This window comes from Tursiops truncatus, chromosome 2, assembly GCF_011762595.2.
Source record: "Tursiops truncatus isolate mTurTru1 chromosome 2, mTurTru1.mat.Y, whole genome shotgun sequence".
In the NCBI taxonomy this organism is placed as follows: Eukaryota; Metazoa; Chordata; class Mammalia; order Artiodactyla; family Delphinidae; genus Tursiops; species Tursiops truncatus.
This window is the reverse complement of record NC_047035.1, coordinates 150,306,586-150,331,484: the sequence shown is the minus strand read 5'-3', so window position 1 is coordinate 150,331,484 and position 24,899 is coordinate 150,306,586. Positions and strand designations below refer to the sequence as shown.

The window sequence follows — 24,899 nt, the reverse complement described above, 5'->3', positions numbered from 1 at the left end:
GGATGGCTATGAAAGATCTGATGTTTGGGATTTGCTTTAAATTACTGAGTAACTTGGGCTTCCCTGGTGGCGCAGTGGTTGAGAGTCTGCCTGCCGATGCAGGGGACATGGGTTCGTGCCCCCGTCCGGGAAGATCCCACATGCCGCGGAGCGGCTGGGCCCGTGAGCCATGGTCTCTGAGCCTGCGCGTCCGGAGACTGTAAAAAACAAAACAGAAAACAAGTGTTAGTGAGAATGTGGAGAAATTGGAACCCTTGTATTATTGGCAGGAATGTAAATATGGTGCAACCATTATGGAAAACAATAGGGTAGTTTTCAGAAATTATAAATAGAATTACTATATGATCCAGCCACCCCACCAGTCTTGAGAGTAGCCGCACAATATTGCATTCCCACCGGCAGTGAATTTGAGTTCTTTTTGCTCCACATCTTTGCCAGCATTTGCTGTTTGTCAGTATTTTGGATTTTGGCCATTCTAATAGTTATGTAGTGTTATCTCTTTGTTGTTTTAATTTTCAGTTCCTTGATGATATATGATGTGGAGCATCTTTTCAAGTGCTTATCTGCCATCTGTATATCTTCCTTGTTGAGGTGACTACTCAGGTCTTTTGCCCACTTTTAATCCTTTTTTTTTTCTTACTGTTGAGTTTTAAGAGTTCTTTTTATATTTTGGGTAACAGTACTTTTTCAGATGTGTCTTTTGCAAATATTTTCTCCCAGTTTGTGGCTTGTCTTCTTACTAGTTTTTTTTAAATAAACAAATTTAACATATTATGCTAACTTAATACTAAAAAAGGGCCATAAGCACTAAAATTAAATCCATCTTATGGTACTGCTGATATTTTGTAAGTATGTGCTTTTGCTTCTTCTGTTAACATGAGTTAAAAATTAAAGTGTGTTTCTGAATTTTTTTTATTCTACATTTGTGGAATTAGACTAAACTTGTAAACAATGATCACAGGTGGTTTATTAACAGACAATCGTTGATGAGCACTCACTTGTCCCAGTTCTCTGGAATCTGCCATTGGGTCCCCCTTCCCTGGCTTACCTTCTATTCAACTGAAAGACACGGAACAGAATAGGTATCTCATTGTCTTTATTTAATTTAATGAATTATTTATTTATTTATTTATTTTTTTGCGGTACGTGGGCCTCTGACTGTTGTGGCCTCTCCCATTGCGGAGCGCAGGCTCCAGACGCGCAGGCTCAGCGGCCATGGCTCACAGGCCCAGCCGCTCTGTGGCATGTGGGATCTTCCCGGACTGGGGCACGAACCTGTGTCCCTTGCATCGGCAGGTGGACTCTCAACCACTGTGCCACCAGGGAAGCCCTCATTGCCTTTATTTTAAATTGAGAGACCAGATCTGCAAAGAGGTCATTTCATTTGAATCATGTAGTGTAAAGGATGTGGATTAAAGAGAATTTTCAGTTTAATATTTTACTTGGCTTTCAACGCACTAACCACAGGAAAGGGAAGAAACATTATTCAGTCTCTTCAGTCTAAATGGAATGTTAGGAATTCCTAACTATTCCTATGGGTCTGTCTAAATACAACAGTAATAATTAGTCATCTAACCAGTCAATTCAGTTAGACAACTTGCTTAACTTTTTTTTCTTCTGATAGGATGGGATAATTGCCTGTATTACTTCCATCCATTGTAGTAGCATTACCATGACCTTCCCTGAAGAAGTTAATAAACCTGCATTTGCAATTATTTTCTTTTTTGTTTGTTTTGTTTTGCTTTGGGAGTTATGGATATTTACGTATTTTGTATTTCACCAATGAGCCAAACGGTGAGTTGCACTGTTTCCATTTTCTAACCCATGAGTTTAGCCAGTCCATGTAATGCAGTATTTCATTGTATAAAAGAGCAATTTTGATCATTTTATGGTAGGTTTATGGTGGTAGAATTAGTAAATGGCATTATGGGAAAGCAAAATGCTACTTAGAGAAACCTCTCTGTCCGGGGGTGGGGGATGGGACGGGTGTCTAGAATTTTGTGGAGGGAACTAGATGGACAGGAGCAGCCAGCTGATATGTATTTAAGTTTTAGGCTTCTCGTTCATTGTTTGAAAATGTTATGCTTACACTGATAAGAAAATAATTAAGATAAGGCTTCCTGAAATAGAGATATTTTCAAATTCTCCTCCAGACTTGTGATATAACTCCTAAAACCTCTGTTGTACTTCAGGTTAATTTAGATTTGTGATGTCCAGGGAAGAGTTCAGTAGTCCCCTGTAAAGCATCAGTTTAAAGGGAAGGACTTGACAGGAGACATACAATTAACTGGGAGTCCAATTCTCCAGTCTCCACAGTTATGAAAAGGAAGAGGTGCTCCCCTTTCATCACTGATTTGTTGGTAAGGACTGATTATTACTTTGTATTTTAACTTAACGGTTTTGCAAGAAATTCTCTTTCCTATTTCTTTATTTTATATCACCGTGAATATATAATAAGCAAAGAAAATTATGATATAAAATTCATTGCTGAATTTATTTAAGTTTTTTTTTTTTATGTGGACCATTTTTTAAAGTCTTTATTGAATTTGGTACAATATTGCTTCTGTTTTATGTTTCGGGTTTTTGGCCCTGAGGCATGTGGAATTTTAGCTCCCCAACCAGGGATTGAACCCGCACCCCCTGCATTGTAAGGTGAGGTCTTAACCACTGGACCACCAGAGAAGTCCCCATTGCTGAATTTAAGTCATCACACAGGAAAGAAAGTTTTGATCTTTTGCTCAGTAAGAGGGAATTTGTAGAACTGAGAATCTGAGAGATACTGAGAAGCAAATTTAATAGACACAACACGTTTTGAGAGAAATAGAATGAGAAAAAAATACCCTGAGGCTACCAATGCCTATTAAGAAGTGGATCAAAGGAAATAAATGATTATATCCTTAAAAGTAAATTTCTACCTGCATAATGAAAATAGTGAATATCACACTTCACAGGAGAAACTGAATAAAAAAAGATGAGTATTGAATAGTAATTTACCTCATCATAACTAGGATCTTAATAGCTGAAAATTAGTATTATATATAGAAAAAGTGATCATAATCTAACAAATTTGGTATTTGGCCAAGGAGAAAGGAAATTATAAAGAATAATTGTAGCTGAAACTTTTATCTTCAACAATAAGCAGAAATGTTGCATAAGGAGTTGTACACAATCAAAAAGATATGAATAATTTTTCATTTAAAAAGGGGAAAAATGTATTAGTCTCAATGTTTTATCCATAAATAGCATTCTCTCAAAATAAATTGTGTTCTGTTCACTAATGGAGAGGACAAAGAAATACATGCAAATATAAAATTTGAAAAACAAAAGAGTTTAAGTATTGGGAAATAAAATGAAACAAATCAGGCAAAGTAAATTATTTTGAATTGAGAAGTACTATTCTACTAAAATACATTCAGCTATAATCCAAGGCAGAATATCTTGAGACACTCCCTCATTTTTACAGTGATCAGCTAGGAGCAGATAATAATGGATTTGAAGACCATCATACTCACAGGGATAGAGCTTTATTGACTACATGTATTCCAGAGGTACTGTGCTAGGGAATGTGGACATAGATAAAACTTGGAACCTTCAAGATCTTTAGGCAGCAGGTGCCAGTCTCCCCAGTCCATTCTCAAGGAGACTGAGATCATGGATATTAAATAACTTGTCTAAATTCACACAGCCAGTAAATATGTCAAAATGAACACTAAATAGAAATTGAATTATGATCTGCCACACCTTAGGAATTGACTGAAATGACCCCGAAGCCATTAGCAAGAACTATTTTGCGTATATGCACAGACAACATCCATTTACAATCAGTAATATCACGTTATTTATTTTCCTAAAAAGTCTGCTTACCTTAAAAGTTCTGTGATTAATTTCAAACAAATTTTCCAGTCCAGGTATGGCTACATGGCCTTTTATCCTACCTGCCGTAATATGATCAATCTCCAAACTATTGCTCTGGAGTCTAAAAATTGTAGCACTAATATGCATATTGCCAACAGAAAGTACAGAAACAGAGATCTAGGAATCAGAACAGACTAGGGAAGTCAGTTTTCCATCCCTCCAAGCGGATGTTTACTTCTCTTCACTGAAGCTCTTATAGTCACTGTTTAAACTCCCCCCATAGCAAGAAATACACCTCCATCAGTGCATGAAGTATTCCTTCCATTTCCTAAGAGATATATTTTTAAAAAACAAAAACGAAAACCCCAAAATACCAATTTGAAGAGATACATGCACCCCAATGTTCACAGCAACATTATTCACATTAGCCAAGATATGGAAGCAACCTAAGTGTCTATCAACAGGTGAATGGGTAAAGAAGCTACACACACACACACACACACACACACACACACACACACAGAGAATGGAATATTACTCAGCCATAAAAAAGAATGAAATTTTGCAATTTGCAACAACATGGATGGACTTGGAGGGCATTATGCTAAGTGAAATATGTCAGACAGAGAAAGACAAATACTGTATGATATCACTTATATGTGAAATCTAAAAAAATACAACAAACAAGTGAATATAACAAAAAAGAAGCAGACTCATAGACTCATAGATATAAAGAACAAACTAGTGGTTACCAGTGGGGAGCGGGGAAGGGCAATATAGGGGTGGAGGAATTAAGAGGTACAAACTATTAGATATAAAATAAGCTACAAGGATATATAGTATAACATGGGGAATATAGCCAATATTTTATAATAACTATAAATGTAGTATAACATTTAAAAATTGTGAATCACTATATTGTGTACCAGCAACTTATATAATATTACTGTACATCAACTATACTTCAATTAAAAAACAATGCTACAAAACAGATCTACTGTATAACAGGGGACCATTGTAGATAACACTGTATAGTAAAATTAAAATTTGCTGATAGTAGAACTTAAATGTTCTCAACAAAATAAGGGATAAATATATGAAGTGATGGATGTGTTAATTAACCGGATGGTGGGAATCCCTTCATGTATACATATATCAAATCACTATGATGTACACTATAAATATATTACAATTTTGTCACTTCTACCCCAGTAAAGCTGAAAAACTAAAAATGCAAACAAACAGCTAAAAAAACCAAACCCACACACAGTGGTTGTAACCATGTGCTTGGTGACCACAAGAGGTCGTCACACAGGTGGCGGCAGCAACACCACATGGGGGGCAGCATGGCAGTCCTTCTGGCCTATGGCTCTGTCTCTAAGGACTTACAGCCCGGAGGGCCGGGGCACAATTCATCCTGATGTTCACAGTGCACCCAGACTCAGTATAGGGACGCATCTACCATTAAACAGACACACACACACACGCACACACACACACACACACCCCTCAAGTAAGCAAATAACTTCTTATTGCTTGCTCTACAGAGAAGTGAAATAATTTAGCAAAGCGATTGAACAGATTATTAAAGACGGGGCTCAAAATAACCCGTCTTTGAGTCAAAGGCAGACTTTTTCAGCTTGATTGCGCAGATAATCACCCCATGTCTGTGCTCTGCTTTGTTAGCAGAGATAGTTCCTGAAATTGATGTGCTTTTTGTTCATACACCAAAGAAGTAAAGGTCTCCCTGGCAAACACCTACTGCTTCTCCTGGAGTAAACCCTGTGCGCTGCCACTGCCTCAGGAGCGCCAGGACTGAACTGTCTACACCATCTGGAACCAATGGGCTCGCTTCCAGCTGAGTTCACGCAGCTCTTCATCTCATCTAAGTGGGGAAGCTGAGTGTCTCAGCGAGTGCTGCTTTGGACGGAGCAATAGGCGGTGTAATCTGTCCTTTGTGTATACACGAAATACTTTGGCCAAAGGCATTTCCCCTGTGCCCAGTGTAATCATTTCTCATTTTTTCCCAGCGGGGTTGCTTGAATTTTCAGGCTGTCCCTGGCCATCCCTCTCCTAGGAGATTACATTGCTATGGGGCTTCAGAATTTCTGAAATGCTTTGATCTTTCAGAATCCACGGCATGATACTAACCGGAAAGCAATGTTGCCTGGATTAGTACAAAAGGAACCACAACGGAATGGTGAACTGTCGAGAAGGAAACACTGATTCTGATTCTCATGATTTTCCTCAACATTTTGAAACAGTGATACTTTCCTTATCTTGGACGTCCAGTCAGTATCGAGATGAGGAGGTGCTGCATCCATGGCCCTGCCTCCAGGCCCCTTGGTTCGAATCCAGTTCTGTGGCTTCGGGCCCGTCTTTTCTCTTTGTCCCTCGTTTGTCTCTTCTGTAAAATGGGACAGTGTTAATATCTATCTCATAGGGAGGCTCTGAAGACTAAAAAGGCATTTAAGGTAAACCATTCTGAACAATGACTGGTTAAAATAATACGCACTCTACTGATGTTCATTAATATTAGGGAAGCTCATTTTTTCTTGTTTTTTCATATGATGCTATTCTAGAAAGACTTCATCTGCACTGATTTCCAATATACATCCTTCAACTAAAAAAGTAAGGGAGTGAGAAATCGAATTCTTTTTTAAACAGTCAGCTGTTTTATCTTTTTAAAATTTGTCTCTCTACATCCAGTGACATAGGTGTTTTTAGTCCCAGTTCTACATAAAGCAACTAAAGAATATGCAACTCATGAGAGATACTGTTTGCTGTATAAGGTTAAACAGTATAAAAACACTATATAAAGGGAGCCATAATTCTGCAATTCCAGAGGAAAAAACTCAGAAGTTGTAATGTGTGTTGGTCAAAATTAAATTAAAAGAATATTACTGATCATCCATTTTACTACCAGAAACACATTACATTTGCCCATTTTTAATAAAAAAAATGAAATAAATACAAATTTAAAAATTAAACTATTCAAAATAATTGACTTTAGAATCTTGTGACTTTCACCAGTGAAAATTTGGAGATTTTTTAAAAACACAGGTGTTTCCCATTTTAAAAAGGTAAAATTTAAGATCAGCACATAAGGCAAAAATAGTTCAGAGTCAAAAGTACTTTTTGCAAAGCCATTAAGTGACCCCTAAAACATAGGCAGAATATCTCATTTTAGGGCATTCCATTCTGTGAAGTACTCTTTTGGGATGCTGAAGTTTGAGCTGGTGAGAGGGATAAAGAGAAATTCTACACGTGGATAATTGGCCATTCAAACCATTGTACCTTTAGGATAGCATTGAGATTTTGAGTCATGATTATAAGTGGTTGTGAAATCTAAGGTGTTTCTTCCTGCCATGAGGATAAAACTTATTATAATATCGTCTGAATAATTCATACAACGTAACAGATTTGCTTGTTTTTTAGAAAGCATTAACAGAGATGCTAATACTACTTTGGAATTAAGGGCATTATATTCTACATTCTGGGCATATATTAAATGCTCATATGATGGATTCATTGTTTTTCCTCACATCTCATGCGTGCTTGCATTTATTCATTCATTTAATGTAAGCTTAACGTTTCCAAAGAATTTTTGTTTTAAAATTGTTATTTGAGTTTCAATCTGCTAATTTTACTTTGTTAATGCTTGATATTTATTTAACAATAGTAAATGTTACCTTTTAAATTGTGTGTCTACTTGACAGGCAATGGACTGTATTTAGATTTCAGAGCTAATATTGCATTGTTATTACTGTTTCATGATTCTACGCTATGCTTTGATGAGACCCACATGATTTGGGTCTAGGGACATGTCTCCTGCTTGTTGTGGCTCTTCAGGAAATTTCATGTTTTATTTGCCAGCATCCATTTGTGCTGGCTCAGCTTCTGGGGGGACAGGTGGCTGATTGAAGTGGCAATTAGCTGATGGCAGCGCTGGTGGAGGTTGTGCACGACTATTTTATGGCCACATCTGAATGCAGACACCAAGCGTGTGCCAAACAAAGTCTGACTGAAGACTTCATGAAGATCTAGAAATGAGTTTTTCAAAACTCTAATGCTTACAAATAAATGGAATTCACACATCGTGCATACATTTTTACAGCATGCTTTACCAAAAAATGTGATCTTTAAAAGATTTTTGGAATATTTTATCATGCTTTTAGAAAAAAAAACATTTTAGTGTATTTAAAATGCATTTTATTCCTGGAATCACCAAGTATTGAGTACCTACTGGCTACCAGATCCTGTATTAGCAGCTAAGGAGCCACAGGTTAACTGGGGATGGTTTCTTCCTCCAAATCTGTCTCAATTTAGTGGAAGTGTATTAGGAAAATCTAAAAACTAAAAATCAAATTATTTCAAGAGAGCAAACATAAATAAAAGCTATGCGGCCAGTCAAATCAGAGACGTTATCCATGAGTGCAAATGTCTGCAGTGTTCTGAGCTCTGTGGTTGCCCTCATTCCCTAGCATCTGTATCGCGCTTAACACCACATCCTTCTGAGGCAGCACACTTATTTTATATAAGATCAAAAAATGCTTTGTTTTCAACAACTAATCCTAGGTAAACAGTTTTGCCCATGATGTAAGGAATGTACTCTAATTGTGCTTCCTTTGTAAAACAGCATCTGGGAATTTCCTGCCATATGTAAACTGATGACTATTACGAACACTAGAGTTTTTACTGGCGTATTCCTGAGCTGGAGTAAAGTTCAAGAACCAATCTATATGGATTTTGACTCTAATATGTACAGTGAGTTGTGTGAGAACACCACAACTTTCTCCAGTACCTTCTAGTTCTAGTCCCATAGACAAAACTAAGAGGGGCTATGAGGCTTGCATTTGATTCCCAAGTTCTTGAGGTAATACAATGCGAAATAGTTCTTCAGTGTGTGGTTGGAGGCATTTATTCAAAGGGAGGATATTTGGGGAAGACTCTTAGGTTTTGGACAATGCTAGAAATATAGAGAAACTTCGAGTGGACGCCAGAGGGGAAAAGCCTGGCAGAAAAGAAAGGAGGGGAACAAAAAGATGCTTCAATATGGAGAGGCTGGTAGATTTTACTATTGAAAATAAATGTTCAGATGAAACAGATTTTTTATTTCCTTTTGTTTATTGAGAACTAAACTGAGCAACATGCTCAATTTTCAAGAAAGTATTACATTGGTTGGTGTAAAAATCTTTCAAAACTATGTTAACTATTAGTTCAAAACACTAACAAATGTTTCTCTTTTTTCACAAAAAGCATAAAGAACATAACCATCTTTGCGGTAATTTGGCTCCGCCCTTGTTTGGAAGCAGATAGTTAAATATGCTATTTTTAATAGTACTTCCTGTCACATGACTCTTGCCTGAAGTTGGACTGGAGATTGACAATATTGACCATCAACTACTCTGATGCTCTGATAAGAAAAATACTAATTGTGATTCATGATTCCAACAGAGTTTCTAAAAAGAAGCCCATTTAGGGCTTCCCTGGTGGTGCAGTGGTTGAGGGTCCGCCTGCCGATGCAGGGGACCTGGGTTCGTGCCCCGGTCCGGGGGGATCCCGCATGCCGCGGAGCGACTGGGCCCGTGAGCCATGGACGCTGAGCCTGCGCGTCCGGAGCCTGTGCTCCACAACGAGAGAGGCCACAACAGTGAGCGGCCCGCGTACCGAAAAAAAAAAAAAAAAGGAAGCCCATTTAAATACAAGCGTTATCAATTCATAACAAACAGGATGAGGCATGGAATTGGAGATGATATATATTAAATTATGTATTAGACATTATGTCCAAATTTCACATGATTTTATGTGCTGTGGCATTTAATCGGCTATGGAAAGCCTGCCAGTGTGTTGATTTTCTCAATGAATCAACTACAAAATGAACAGTTAAACTGTTTCATTACTTTCTTGTCAAAACATGATAGTGGCTTTCTCCACACAGTACAGATTTTTAAAACTCGTACTTGGTTCATTATAAAGATAGTTTAAAATAGGATGACTACAGAAATTTACATTTTAAAAATATGGTGTATGACTTGAATATTGAGTCACAAGTCAAGAAAAGGTCAGGACAAGTAAAGATGGAATTTGCCACTGGAAACAGGAGCAAATGTTGGACTTTTCCTCCAATCTCACAATTCAGTGACTGAATTTTAATTGGAGTTTCAAGATTTCATCCATGGCCAGAACCAGCAGGCTATTCCAGGGAAGCCAGAGAATAGTATTTCCTTACAGTAAAAGAGAAATTTAAAATGAAAATTGATTTCTAATGAAAAAAATATTAAATTATGTATTAGCCATTATGTCCAAATTTCACATGATTTTATGTGCTGTGAAATTTTTAACTCACACAGAGAAAATTAAGAACTTGGTAAGACTTGTGTCAGTTTTACTTGAAAAACAAGGCACACTTTGATTTCAATGTCTGTTTTCTAGGCATAATAACACAAGAGACATTTAAATTGTTTTTAAGTGTTGATATGTAAATAGATGAAGTAGAAACATAGATATGCTTTGCCCAGATTACTAAGGTTGTAATTGTATTAGAAGCTCACGATAAAAACTCTTAAAGAATAAAGAAATGGAAATCTAAAAAATGCCATAGTTGAAATACCTAGATCTAGTATGGTGAATCTTTATTTTTGTGTAAAGTTCCCAACTATCAAATAATCCTCTATGATAATCTTATTAACAAATGTGAAGTTCATACTTTCTACATTTTTCCTATAAATGTGGAATAAAAAGGTGTTCTTGCCTTAAAAGAATGTATAAACTAATAGAAAAAAATCAAGATTAAAAGTTTTTAAAATTATATGTTCTTAGTGAGTTTGCTAATGTCAACGTGTACTATTCTCAACATCTCTTCTTATGGAATATTTTCCTGGCTGCAGTCCATGAAAAATTATTGCTCAATTGAAATTAAACATGATTAACCATGTAATTTATTTGTTTATTCCATTTGCTTATGTATTTGAAAAATATATATTGAGCACTGAAAATGTGTCTTGCATTTGTTCTAGATTCTCTCATTGACTCCAAATGTCTTAATTGGGCTTCTACTATAAACATGGTAAGACTATTTTTTACTATCTGTATCATTAACATATAAAATTTTTTAAACCTAATTAGTATATCAGTTTTGTTGTAATGTGAATATACATGTTTTATGTGCCCATCCATATTATGAAGGAGTTCAACATACCTTAAATAGCAATCTTCAAATTGCAAATTCTAATACGGGATTACATGCGATTGCGGAATTAACATAAAGCCCAAAAGATAAACGCTGTTTAACTACAGTTCATTCTGAAAATATAGTATTGAAATATCTTGATCAACCAGAGTAAAGATAAGGAAAACAAGATGTCTAAACACCAACAGAGCAAATTCAGTGGGAGCTGTTTTAGATTCAGTTTGAAACCTGTGACTTCAACGAAGCAGAAACATTTGTCCTGAGAAACAGGAAGATGAATGGAATAATTGTATTGAAACATACTTTTTTTTTCATTCTCTCTAATCATGTTCTCTCATTACAACTGAAATAAAATATGAAAATAAATTTCTCATGCAATATACAATAGAAGAGTATGTGTCTGTGACTGATATGTGAAAGAATGAAATTTCTACATAAATGTGAAATAAAACCTAGAAGAAAAAAGCAGTAGCTATCATATTTACATGTAAGGAATGCTTTCCCAGTTCTTTACATAAAGTATCTTATCCAACAAGAAAAACCTATGTGACGTGTTTACATTCATGCACTGAGCAAAACTCAGTACCATTTCTTTGGTGTTCCTGCCAAAAGCCTATACGTAAATTGAATCTAACCACGAGAAAACATCAGATAAACCCAAATTGAGGGGCGTGTTACAAATAATTGCCTAATATCCTTGTAAAACATCAGTATATTGAAATATATAAAGACTTGGCAACTTTTCCAAATTAAGTGATGCATAAGAGACGTGACAACTGAATGAAACCAATCATCTTGGATTTTATTTGTTTATAAAGGACTTTACAGGGACAATTAGCCAAAGCTGGACTAGTCTGTGTATTAGTAGTATTACTGTATCAATGCTAATTTCCTGAATTTGATGACTATACTGTGGTTTTGAGAAAGAATCTCTTGTGTTCAGGTGATATATAGTGAATTATTTAGGGAAGAAGGATCATCATATATGCCACTTCCTCTTAGACAGTTCAGAAAAATAATATGCACACGTATGTGTAGAGAGAGAAGCGGAAATGGATGAAGCAATTGTAGTAATATGTTAACATTTGGAGACTTGGAGTGAAAGGTGTTTGGAAATTCTTTGTACTATTCTTTTTTTGTTTGTTTGTTTTTTGTAATTCTTTGTACTATTCTTAAAATGTTTCTATAAGTCTGAAATTAAATGTATATATTATAGCATTTAAGGTGTCATTGAATATAAATAACTAAAAATCATGACTGTCTGCAATGTGGTGAGAAATCATTGTTCTTAAAAATCATGCTGGTCAAGTTCAAGTGGAACAACTGACAGAAAAACTCAGTGTTATAAACCTAGTATGCCAATTGCATTATAATCACTACTGATACACATGTCTTAAGACCTTGCTAACCACCTCTACAAGGTTCATCCTTTCTTTCCTGAAATCTCAAGGGTGGGGGAACATATTAAAAGAAATACTCCTGATAATATATTACTACTAATAATAACACATTTTACTGACTTTGTACTAAAATAAGAGATGTGTCGAATGTTTTATATGTCATTTAATCTTCAAATGTCTCTAAGAGCAACTACTACGACTATCCCCCTTGTATGGATAAGAAACTGAGTCTCAGAGATTTTGAACAATTTTCAAATCTACTTCGTAAACTGTGGTATGAGAAAGGAATCCAGCACTTCTGTTCCCAAACTCGCACTCACTGCTCCTGTAACTACTTCCAGTGAGAAGTTCATCCTGGTTCTTTCTCACTTGAGATATACTTCTATTTTCTGAACGTTTAACTGCATCTTCTGATATAGTTACTGCTTAAATTAGTAGTATTAATTATTCCTTACATTTCCACACTGAGATTTTATTTCAAAATTTGACAAATCCTTTAGAGTCCTGTGAAGCACATAGTTTTTTTCTCTTTATTTAACTGCAGCTAATTTTCACTTAAAATTTTTGTACAGCTCCTATCCATCTTTGTTCTAGTTTCTTTTAAACTCTATATATCAACCTTTCCATATTCCTGTCCCCCGCCCACCCCCCTCACCAAAAAGCCTGTGATTATTAAGAAATAGTGTAAAAATGTTACTGAGAGAAGAGCTATACAGAATTGGTCAAAGTTTATTCAGTCATTATTCATTTTTTTTCAAGTGTTTACATCACCTTTTTTTGTAGTAAAATTTTAAAAGCATAAAATGCACCCATTTAAGGGTAGAGTTCAATGAGTATTTTAAAAAGACTATTTTCTAGAGCAGTTTTAGCAGAAAAACTGTACAGAAAACAAAATGAGTTCCCATATAATCTCCCCCATCCCTGACAAAGTCTCTCTGATTATTATATCTTGTATGAGTGCAGTGCCTTTGCTAAAACTGAGGAAGTAATACTGATACTTTTTCATTGACCAAAGTCCATAAATAGTTAAGGTTCACTTTTTGTGTCGTAGAGTTGTAGGAGTTTTGACAAATGCCATATATCTACCTTTATAGCATCATACAGGATAGATTTACTCCCCTAAAGCTGCCTCTGTTTAGCCTACTCATCCCTTCTTCCCCCAGCCCCTGACAACCCCTAATCTTCATGGTTACGCCTTTTCAGATGTCATATAGTTGGAATCCTACCACATATGGATCTTCATACTGTATTCTTAGACTAGCAATGTGGATTTAAGGTTTTTCTGTGTCTTCTCATGCCTTGATAGCTCATTTATTTTATTACTGAATAATATTCCATTGCATAGATGTACCACATTCTGTTTATCCAACTACCCATTCACGAACATCTTATTTGCTTCCAATTTTTTAATTATAAAGCTGTTATAAATAAATAAAGCTATTTTCAGTTCCATTTATTTCTGCTGTAATTTTTCTTCATTTTTCTTCTGCTTGTGTTGTATTTAGTTTGCTCTTCTATTCCTAGTTTCCTAAGGTAGAAGCTTAGATTATTGAATTTTAGATCTTCTTTTCTAATATATGCACTCAATACCATAAATTTCCTTCTAAGTTCTGCTTTTTTGCTGTATCCCATATATTTTCATAAGCTGTATTTTCAATTACATTTAATTCAGAACATTACAAATTTCTCTTGGGATTTCTTCTTTGACCCATGTGTTATTTACAAATGTGTTTTTTAATCTCCAAATGTTTTGGTATTCTCTAGCTATCTTTTTGTCACTGTTTTCTAGTTTAATTCCACATTGGTCTGAGAACATTCTTTGTATAATTAATACTCTTCTAATTTGTTAAGGCCTGTTTTATAGTCTAGTATCTGGTCTATTTTGGTACATGCTCCATGTGAGTTTTGGAAGAATATGTCATCTGCTATTGCTGGATGAAGTATTCTAACAATGTTGATTAGAACCAGTTGATTCATGGTGTTGTTGAGTTCAGCTATGTCCTCACTGATATGCTGGCTGCCGGAGTTGCCGATTACTGACAGAGGGGTATCGAGGTCTCCACCTAGGATAGTGGATTCCTGTATTTCTTCTTGCAGTTCAATCAGTTTTTGCCTCACGTATTTTGATGTCTCTCAAATGCACATACACGTTAATGATGGTTATGTCTTCTTAGAGAACTGACTCCTTGATCATTATGTAATTCCCATCTTTATCCCTGATAATTTTCCTTGCTCTGAAATCTGCTTTTCCTGGACATCAATTCATTTTTCCATTCATTCACTCATTGATTCATTTGCCTATTTATTTAAATAGTTCTGTCCTGGGCACAGAGCCCATGGCCAGGCCTCCTTCACTGGACTTTTGATTGGCTAGGCCGGGCAGCAGGGACTGAAACAAAGAGGAGCTGGATTTGAAATAGCTGAAAGTGACGTGTAAGTAGATTGGTAATGACAGAAATTATAATCACATATCCTCAATTGCATAATTTAAGTGGAAAACTTTTACGGTGACACTATAAACACTCATGTCCTCTCCCTGCCTCATGCCTTCAAAGGAATAAAAGAAGCTCAGAGCAGACCAACCTCCAAACTGTGGGCATACTCTGTAAGGAACAAGGGAAATATGAGAAAAATGCTGAATTTACCAACATGTAAACTCCACATCGCATATCTACTTTATATTTCAATCAGAAAAAAACAAAGTAAAAATAGTGTTCTTCTGGTTGTTTTGGTCATTGATAGTATGTATATATTAAATACACACAAAAAAACTTTTCAAAGGAGATTTGGAGCCACTTTAGAACCAAGAAAATGACTAGGGAACCAATGTCAGAATTGTTTTTATTTTTTAATTGAAATAATTACATTTGTCATTAATGCATTATTTATAAGAATTTGGAGACATCTGAATAATTGCTAATGAGTAAGCACTTAATTAGGTAAAATACTTTATATAAGTAAAATATCTAAATGGTGGTGTGAGTGGTTCCCTTCTAAAGAAAATGCTAATCATTCTCAGTTTATGAATGTTAAGGGTTAATATCTGAAATTGAAGGGAAGCATTGACAGATTATTAAAAATTTAAATAAATGAGCTTTAAAAGAATAATTTTTCTTGTAGTTTACATTTAATGATTCAAATCAACTAATGGAAACTCAATTGAAGTATTCATAAGGTAATGTACTTAATGAGAAAAATAAATCATATTCTTTGATCATACTGATGTCGTCATGAAAAAATAGGCCACTTTTGCTCTAAGACCTTTAACATGTCCTTGAATGATACTGAGAAAGTGTCTCTGCTCACCTCTCTACAGGAAGCCACCTGGTGACAAGGTCACTGTGCCAGAGATGAAAGTACGGAGAATGGAATTCCCTGATGTTAATATAATATAAGTGACCCTGAAAGTTACCTAGTAGCCAAAAGCTTTGTACAAATTTGAAATAAGGGTTCATTATATACTTGTTTGCAAGGAGGAACCACCAGCTTTATCTTTGCAAATTTGACTCTAAATTACGAAGAGTTTAACCCGATGAAAGTAAGGCTCAGAAACACCTGGAATTTAAGAAGACAAGATTCTACGCATTGTCATCTGCAGAATAATTATTTGTATTACCAATGAATTTGCACACTTTAATTTTATGAAAGGATTTAATTATTTTCAGCTGTAGAAAAACTTTTAAGAAGCTTTTTATTAAAAAAAGATGAATACACGAACTGAAATGTTCACTCTAAAAATTCAAAGCACAAAACTTTTAAATTCATGTAATAATGCTGACATCCAAAGAAAAATGTAACATTATACATATTAAAAGTATAATAAAAATTGTATGATGAGATGAATCTATTCATAAAATTATAGTGCTCACTTACAATGCCCTCTTTAGGGAGTAAATTTATGTCACAGTATAAACCCCTCAGTTCTGAACCATTGCCCTGAAAATCTACCAGCATAAATACATATTTTGGCTTTGGTAGGTTTCCTTGAAATTCTTCTGTTATGAAAATGTTCTAAATGACACAAAGATGTAAAGGATAGCACACAGCTTAAAAGTGACACTTCAATAATAGTTTGTATAACATTTGTCCCACTTTTTGGAACTTCTTCTAAGGAAAGGCTTTAAACTGAGAGGGGACAAAACTATATGCATGAATATGTTTTTCAAAACCAGCTATATAAAAGAGTGAACTTCTATAAACAACCAAAATAAATAATAGTAGAAGAAAATTAGAAAAAATATAGTACATCCTCTGGAAGAAAAATGTTATGCTCTCATTCCAAATGATGGTTATGAAGAAATGTAGCATTGTGCAAATGTTTACACTATACCAATGATAGTTTTTAAAGAATTACAGTTACATTTTGCCTTCAATTACAATTATGTAAAACTTAAATTCATAGGAGAAAGGCTGGAATGAAATATACAAAATTATTAACCCAATTTTTGGTAGAATAGTAGAATTTTGATAATTTTAAACTTTTATTTTAACTAAAATATACATATATAATATTATATGAACATTATTTCACATATATGCATATACACTATATTATATTACACATATATTTTATTCCATAGTCTAAATGATGCTATAATTCAGAGCTTGGTAGACACAGAATCCCCTTTCTCTCAATCACACACAACATTTTCCTTTCGTGCCCCAGTCTCCATGTCATTATTCAATCTTGTGTATGTTTTTATGTATCTGCTGATTTTCACAATGAATCTTTAATCTCTCTTGAGGGTAAGGTTTAGGTTTTACTCATTTTCTAGGGCACACTTCTGCAGGGCTTTGCACAAGATGAGTACTCAATAAATACTTGTTAAACAAATAAACTGTGTCAAAACCATACATTAATATAAAATATTTTGATCAAAAAACTACAATCCTCTTAGTGAACACCCAGCATGTACTACATTTAAATTATCATCAAGTTTCAATCTCAGGCCAGTTTGTTTAGAAATGAAAATAATTAAATCAATAAATTGGAAAATGTGACCAATCCATGGTAACATAATATAAATCATGGTTATTTGCCCTATGCAGAACTAGTGATTACATTTTTTAACAGAGCTGTAAGGAATTTTTTAATTTAAAAACCATGAGAAAAAATTTTCACCTAGAGAGTATGGAGGAAGAAAAATGATAAATATTTGTGTTTTCATGCTGAACTACAAATCCATCTTGAGTGCATGTTAGAAAATGTGTTCCTTACACATGACTTAAATTACATGAGTCGCACAGTATTCTGACAACGCAACCCTGAGACATTTTAAAGAATTAAGCAATATAGTCACAAGATGAAAACAAATATGCGTAGCTGCCTATGTAAGAAAGATGTTTCACAGACTATTGCAATGATTAGACATTAAATGGATATCTAAAATATATACCAGTCTACATAAATGGAAACAGTTCTACAAGAACAGATATATTTATGTCTTCATAAATGTTCGTATAGCCTTTGCCTTCCCCTCCCTCAGGACACACAATGTGAATTACACAAGTAGCATAAGAGCCCAATAAGCAAAGCCAACATTCTTCAGATCTGAGTGTCATTAATCATGAGTGATCTCGGGTCGGTGAATATCTGGCTCCCACAATATGGGGATAATACGTTTCACCACCAGACAATGGAGTTTCTAAAGAAAAATAACCTCTCTGAAGAATACACAGACTACAAGAACACATAATGGAGCAGATGATAAGCAAACTGGCAAAAAATTCTAGATGACAAGATTTGTTAACATACAAAATGAAAACATATATGTGTGTGTATGTGTGTATATATATATATATATTTTTTTAATAACAGAGAATCATAAAAAATTTTGATAAGTTTGGCAAAGAGAAGATACTTAACTGGTATTTTCCCTTGGTAGATCTCCCTGGGACTCAATACATATTTTAACAGGTAATGCTCTAGGAACCATGCTGAGCAAATACCTCTTAATATTAATATTTTAATTTGTATTACAATTGAAACGTTAATTTTATGGGATGGAGTGTTATTGGGCTAAGACACGTTTACCAAATTCTACACTACATTACATAATGTTACATTCAGTTAAGAGGATTTTAGTTGATACCTTTGACGGAGGTTAAGGCTCAATTAGCGACAACTCAGTAGGCACATTTAACCCCACGGCCGCAGTGGAAACGCTGCTTTGGAATCAAAGCCTTAAGGCTGAATTGTGGTCATGTGACTCATTATATATCATCTTGGCCTTTTTGTTTTACTTTTAGTGACACGATTTTTCTTATGTTTAAAATAATGCAGCAGAATTGATAAGGTTCAAAAGTACACAGCCTGCTATACTTTAAATCATATTTTATAATAAAAAATATGTGGCTAATATTGTGAGTTTTACATAAAAATAGGTCTCCTGATAACAAAAACTTTAATTTAGGAAATTAAAAGTACATATAAAACAACTAAAGGAAAAAACAACACATACGAAGTGCTAATATGATAATTAGGCTCTTGAGGACTGCAAAGGTCAAGAACACACTAGCTACAGCAGATCTGTGTGTTGGGAGGAGTTAGTATAAGGATGTAAAGATTTATAAAGAAACATAAGAAGACACTTTCATGGTCTGGACCTGGGGCATCATCTGTCCACACACAGAGTAAAAGGACAGCTGTAATGAAGCAGCTTACACAGGCTGCTCCTAGGGGTCAGTCTTTGCCTGTCTCTCCCTGTCCCTGACTGGTCTGCCCCACTGTGGAATGGCCAGCTCCTTCCTTTTTTGGTGCTCAGTCCTGAAGGTGGGTTAGTTACAGGCAGGGCTACAGTCCAAACACTTGCTGCCTCCTGCTTCTCCACCATGTTTTCTGACCCCACTCTATCCCAAGGCAATTCCACTACGGGGTCCTCATCTGTGCGTTTCATGTGGACTCTCCTATGGAGAGCAGATCTGCTGGGGTTGATTGGTTTCAGCAGCTCTCTCCACTGTTGGACTGTGATCTCATAGCAGATCCACTGCGGACTGCTGGCCAGAGAGCCACAGTTGGCTTCAGTCTGGGTCCCTAGTCTGAAAACACAGGGCAGAGATCCTCAAGCTTGGTCAATCCACACATTGCCTTGGTGTCTCTGTCTGCATTACCCTATTCCAAAATAAACACAGCTCCGTTTACTAAGTAGCTGAGTCCAAAAAACTTATTAAGTGTTTATGTCTTAACAACTTAGTGGCCATTAGAAAAAATAATACACGTAAGTTGAAAGATAAATAATAGTTTTATTTTATAGTTAAATAACTACCATTACTCAGTACTAGAAAATGTACACCTGTTGGGCATTGCACAATTTCTTAATCCTCATTTCTCGATCTGCATTGATTTTCACTGCACATGCTTTTTTTCACAGCAAGCACCCAAACCTCTGCTTTGCAAAGATGTGACATTACTGAAAGTAATATAGTGTGATCTCATGTTGAAACCACTAATTATTGAAGCTAGTATCTTAGCAGTGTTTGACAGATGTCAAGTATCTCTGCGTTTCCTTCAAAAGTTTAAAATATATTGCGGTGCCCACACAAGTTGGCTTGCTCCCCGGGGGCACCTTGATGCAGTTTCTGAACCGTGTTAACAAGAAAGATGGTAGGTTGCCTGACACAGAAGAACTTAAGGATGACTAAAGAAACATGGTGTGTTTTTTCTCAGAAGGGATTAGTGGGCACAGCAGAAATGCAGTACATTAGGGATAGTTCACTCTAGTTGATTATGAACTACGGGTAACAGTTACAATAAGAGTCGTGAGAAAAATTCATCATTTAGGAAGAGTCTTTGGAAGGGCTCAGTGTGAAGGATGGATAAAAATTATGCTGAGATGAGGAAAGTAGAGACGTAAAGAGTCAAGGGAGCCAGTTAGTGCCATGACAGAGGAGTCACCACCGAATGTGGCTTTGGATGAGGCCGCTCTGTCAGAGATGTACATATGGGCTAATGCTGGGGAGATGCTAGTGGGATCCCCTCCTGTAATCTAGGTCCAAGGGGATGAGGACTCTCTGCCTTGTTTCCTGGGAACTTGCTCCATCATCGTTCCCTTCCCTTCCTCTTCTGTAATTCTAACATTGCCCTCTCTAATCTCTTCCTTTCCTTCAGCATAGCCACGAACCCACTGAAACCTGACTTCTTCCTTATTACTCCTATAATTATGTCCACTCTTGTTCAGTATCCTCCATATGGCAAGCCCAAATTCTCAAGTGAGACCAAATTCATTTGTCTCACTTCACCAATTCTCCACTTCCTATCCCTTCCCTTCTCTCTGGACACACTTCCTTTATCTCCTCTGCAGATGTCTCTACCTCTGTTATCTCTTTACACGGAAATTCTCTCTGGAGCTTAGTGCAGCCCTCTTCTCACTCCGTAAGTGTGGCCCGCCCTCACCTTAGGTTCTCCTCTTATTCACCAAACTTTTGCCCAGTCAGGCCCCCCCCCCCACACCTCCCTGCAGTCACACTGAACCCACTGCCATGCCTCAGCTTACCATGCTCTTTGATGCCTCTGTGCCTTTCCATGTGTATTCCCTCGTTCCTGAACTAGACACATAATCTGTAGAGCCGAATGCAAAATGAAAATGTGGGGCCTCTTGGCCAAAAATGACTAAGAATTTCAAGATGATGACATCAGAGCTTTAAGCCAAGCAGGGGTCCTTTCTAAGTCGGGCCCTGAGTGCATACGCAGGTCCCTCTCCTTGCAGCTGGCTCTGCCTCATCCTTTACTGACCCTTTAACGCTCATCTCAGCTGCCTCTCCTCCAGGAAACCTGCCTGACCACACGTTCCCACCATCTGTGTAACGCTCCACTCCTATGTACACCTTGACCCCGTTCTTCTTCTCTGTAGGTGCTGCTTTCCTTGCCTACCTTCCTGACTGAACTGTGATACTATGAATAGCAGGGATTGTGTATCTTTGTATCTCCAGCACTTTGGACCATGCTTGGTAAAATTTAGTCCCCAGTGAATGTAAGTAATGCAGTGGAAGCAAAGAGTAGGAAGAAGAATGTACATAGGACCGGGATTTGGACAATGAGAAAGAGAAAAAACAAATCCAAAGATATGATTCTCTGTGAACTGGATGACCGTTCAAGGAGGCAGAATGGAGAGGAAAATCACAAGTTGAGGGGAGTTGATATTGCAATCTAGAACTGGTTGAAAAATCCAACAAATCTGACCTCTATGTAAATGAACATTTTTGAAGTTGTTTCGAAGTTTACATACAAAATTCCAAATGAGGAACAGGAACATAAGCTTACATCTAGGTTAATCCTACCAAAAACCAAACTAGGGCCAGCTTTTCAGATGGGTCCTGTTAAGTACCTGCTGTTTGCCCTGTCTATGGAAGGGATGCTGTGTGCTAGGAGGAGGCTGTAATGTTGGAGAAAGATTCGTGAAGTCTTCTTCTACCATAGATTCCCACCAATTGCCCATCTCCTGCCATAGTGACCTTTCCAGATAAGACATCTTGTGGGGTAAGAGTGATAACTGGCATGCCAAGCCACATGGTGCCTCCACAGACCATTGCATATATTTACATGCACAGGGTGGTACTGTCAAGCCAACAGAATGGCACAACCAGAGCCAGGATAATCTACACCACGCTCAGAGCATCATAGTGATTTTCTTATTATTTGGTCTTAATGTAATTCCATAAAATACATGTCTCATAAAAACCTGTGTTTAAAAATATCTTGCTTTCGATCTTCTGGCTATGAGAGTGGCTGCAAGCGAGCTCTACATTTTTTAATAAAGGAGCATCCTGCTGTCCGTGGTACCACAGCAAGAGTCCAGAACACTATGCCAGCATCATCAGATTTCTCGGAGGTATAGTTTTACGGGAAAAATTTGTCTTTAGAAACTGCGGGGGGAAACAACCACAGGCAAATGAAAGATTAAATATTTTTAATGTGAGAACAGTTAAAAATTGTGTGCATTATTTGATGCTCTACGTAGGATTGTTAGTAGACTTAATTGTAGAAAATAGTCAAAGATCAAAATAAAGGAAGGAAAAGGAAGTATGTGACTATTGAAGGAGCACATTGGCTTTCTCTGGTTGGTCCTGAGATGGTGGCAAAAACATGATGGATGGCAGCCGTCATCCCTGTCTGGGAGTCCTGGAGTGATTTCTGCAGAGGTTGTGGGTCAGACTTCTGTTGTCATGTGTGGTCTGGCCATTGTTCATTTGCATATTCAGTCTCTCAATAATAATTGACTGTCAAGAAGATCTCATAAGCGGTTGTAGTTAAAATTGAGGTATCAGGATTTACAATATAATAAATAGGAGAAAAAATGAAGAGCCTACTACCTTTTTTTTTTTTTTTTGCGGCACGTGAACCTCTCACTGTTGTGGCCTCTCCCGTTGCGGAGCACAGGCTCTGGACGCGCAGGCTCAGTGGCCATGGCTCATGGGCCCAGCCGCTCCGCGGCATGTGGGATCTTCCCGGACCGGGGCACGAACCTGCCTCCCCTGCATCGGCAGGCGGACTCTGAACAACTGCGCCACCAGGGGAGCCCCCTACTATCATTTTTGAGTGCTACTGTGTTACAAGAACTTCCTATGGCACTTATTTTTATATATTTGAAACTGAAAACAAGAAATTTATGTTATTGATCCCATATTGAGGTGGAGAAACAGACCCACAAGACTTGAACTTGTCCAAGAACAGGAGTAAGGTTTTTCAATGTATTGGTTTCTCTTGTAGAAGAGGGCTTAAAATTACTTCTAATGCTACATCTGTGTATCATACGATTATATTATGAGAATATCGGCATGAATGTATGAGGTTGCTTTAATTATGAGTAACACATCAATAAGATGCTATCCACTAATCTACAGACCTTATTTGAATTTGTCAGTTATTAAACTGTTGCTCTTTTTTTGTTGTTACTCCAGGAGATGATCCCAGACCCCTGTTCCTATTAGTTGTTTGGGTCTTTAATCTCCTCCAGTCGGGGAAAGCTGATCAGCCTTCATTTGTGTTTCAGGACTTGGACACTTTGAAGTGTACCGGCCAGTTATATTCTAGAATGCCCCTCTGGTTAGGTTTGTCTGATGTTTCATTCTGATTAAATTCAGGTTAGGCATGTTTTTGCCAGAATATCACAGACTGTGTACCCTTCTCAGTGCCTCACATCACGAGGTATGGGCATTGATATCTCTCATTTCTTATAATGTTCACTATGGTAACTTGGATAAAATACGACTTTAATTTCTCCCTTTGTTATTAAAACGTATCTTGTGTAGTGACATTTTTAGAGCATGGAAATACTCTGTGTCTCTTCAGACTTTTGCCCACTAATTTTAGCATCTATGATCATCTTTGCTTGAAACAAATTTGATTGTGTGGTGTTTGTAAATGGTGATTTTCCATTTTCACATTCCTTCTCTATTTATATGTTGGAATTATACTGTAAGGCACAGTTTTCCCTTCTCTCCTATTTATTTATTTATGTGATTATTTATATCAGGAGAGACTCATGGATAGTTGTTTTATTTTATTAGTTATAATTCATCACTATCATTAATTATTTTGTAGCTTAAATTGTCCTATATTATCCTTGTATTTATAAATATTTTGCCCTACATTTTTTATTACATGCTCTTTAGCACAACAATTTATGATTTTCTCAGATTTTTCCAATTTTATTGACCCAATAAAGTTTGCTAGTAACAATTAAATAGATTTCTGTATGCATTTATGTGATACAGTTTAACAAAACCCATTGTTCTGTACCTGTGAAGGGGTGTAGTGAATGACTAACATGTACATAGTTCCTTTAGTTCAATGGTCTTACTCACTACCACCTCCTTCTGCACCTGTAAAAAATAATATTACCCATTCCTCCAAAAAAGGGGGCATTAAAGCACCAGAATATTCCACATAAAACTCATTTTAGCTGAATATTACACATAAAACGTATTCAGGTCAGCATTTATTCTAATTAATCAGAATTATAAAATCGGCAATATAGGAAAGATAAAATCTAGTTATACCAAGAAAACCCCACATTTCATGTGCATTGTAACATTTATCAAGAGAAAATAGTCCTTATTATTCCTTTCAAGTTTATTGCCTTGAACACTACTATGTCTGGCAATAATATTATGAGCCCTGCTTTGTTTCTATTTTTATTTGCTTATGTTAGGGAACTTCATTTTTCTATGCTGATGTAATTTCCCCCATCACTGTTATATTCCTCTGGTCATTTTAATAACAGGAAATATACACATCCACACTTGTGTCACCATCTGACTAAGAGCCCCTTATGTTTGTTTCTGACAAATTATTATCAGTTAATATATATACAATTTATGGTGGTGATGAGAACGAACCTGGGAAGGATACGGTTTGAGGTTTATAAACTAAACTCGGCTAACGCTGGTCCTGACTAATAAATCAACATCTAATGCTCTGCTATCATGTACTAATTAATTCTTCCTTTCCTCCC

The 24,899-nt window shown here is 36.3% G+C and overlaps 1 long non-coding RNA gene across 2 annotated transcripts; it reads left to right on the top strand.

The window, feature by feature from the left end:
* The first annotated feature begins 1,600 nt into the window (after nucleotides 1–1,600).
* Nucleotides 1,601–17,232, top strand: LOC117311242 (uncharacterized). Of its 2 annotated transcripts, XR_004525469.2 has the most exons (4): nucleotides 1,601–1,794; nucleotides 2,193–2,360; nucleotides 10,875–10,924; nucleotides 15,764–17,232. It is a non-coding gene; the product is annotated as an uncharacterized lncRNA (long non-coding RNA). The 2 variants fall into 2 exon arrangements; XR_012330340.1 differs by lacking the exon at nucleotides 2,193–2,360.
* The last annotated feature ends 7,667 nt before the right edge of the window (nucleotides 17,233–24,899 follow it).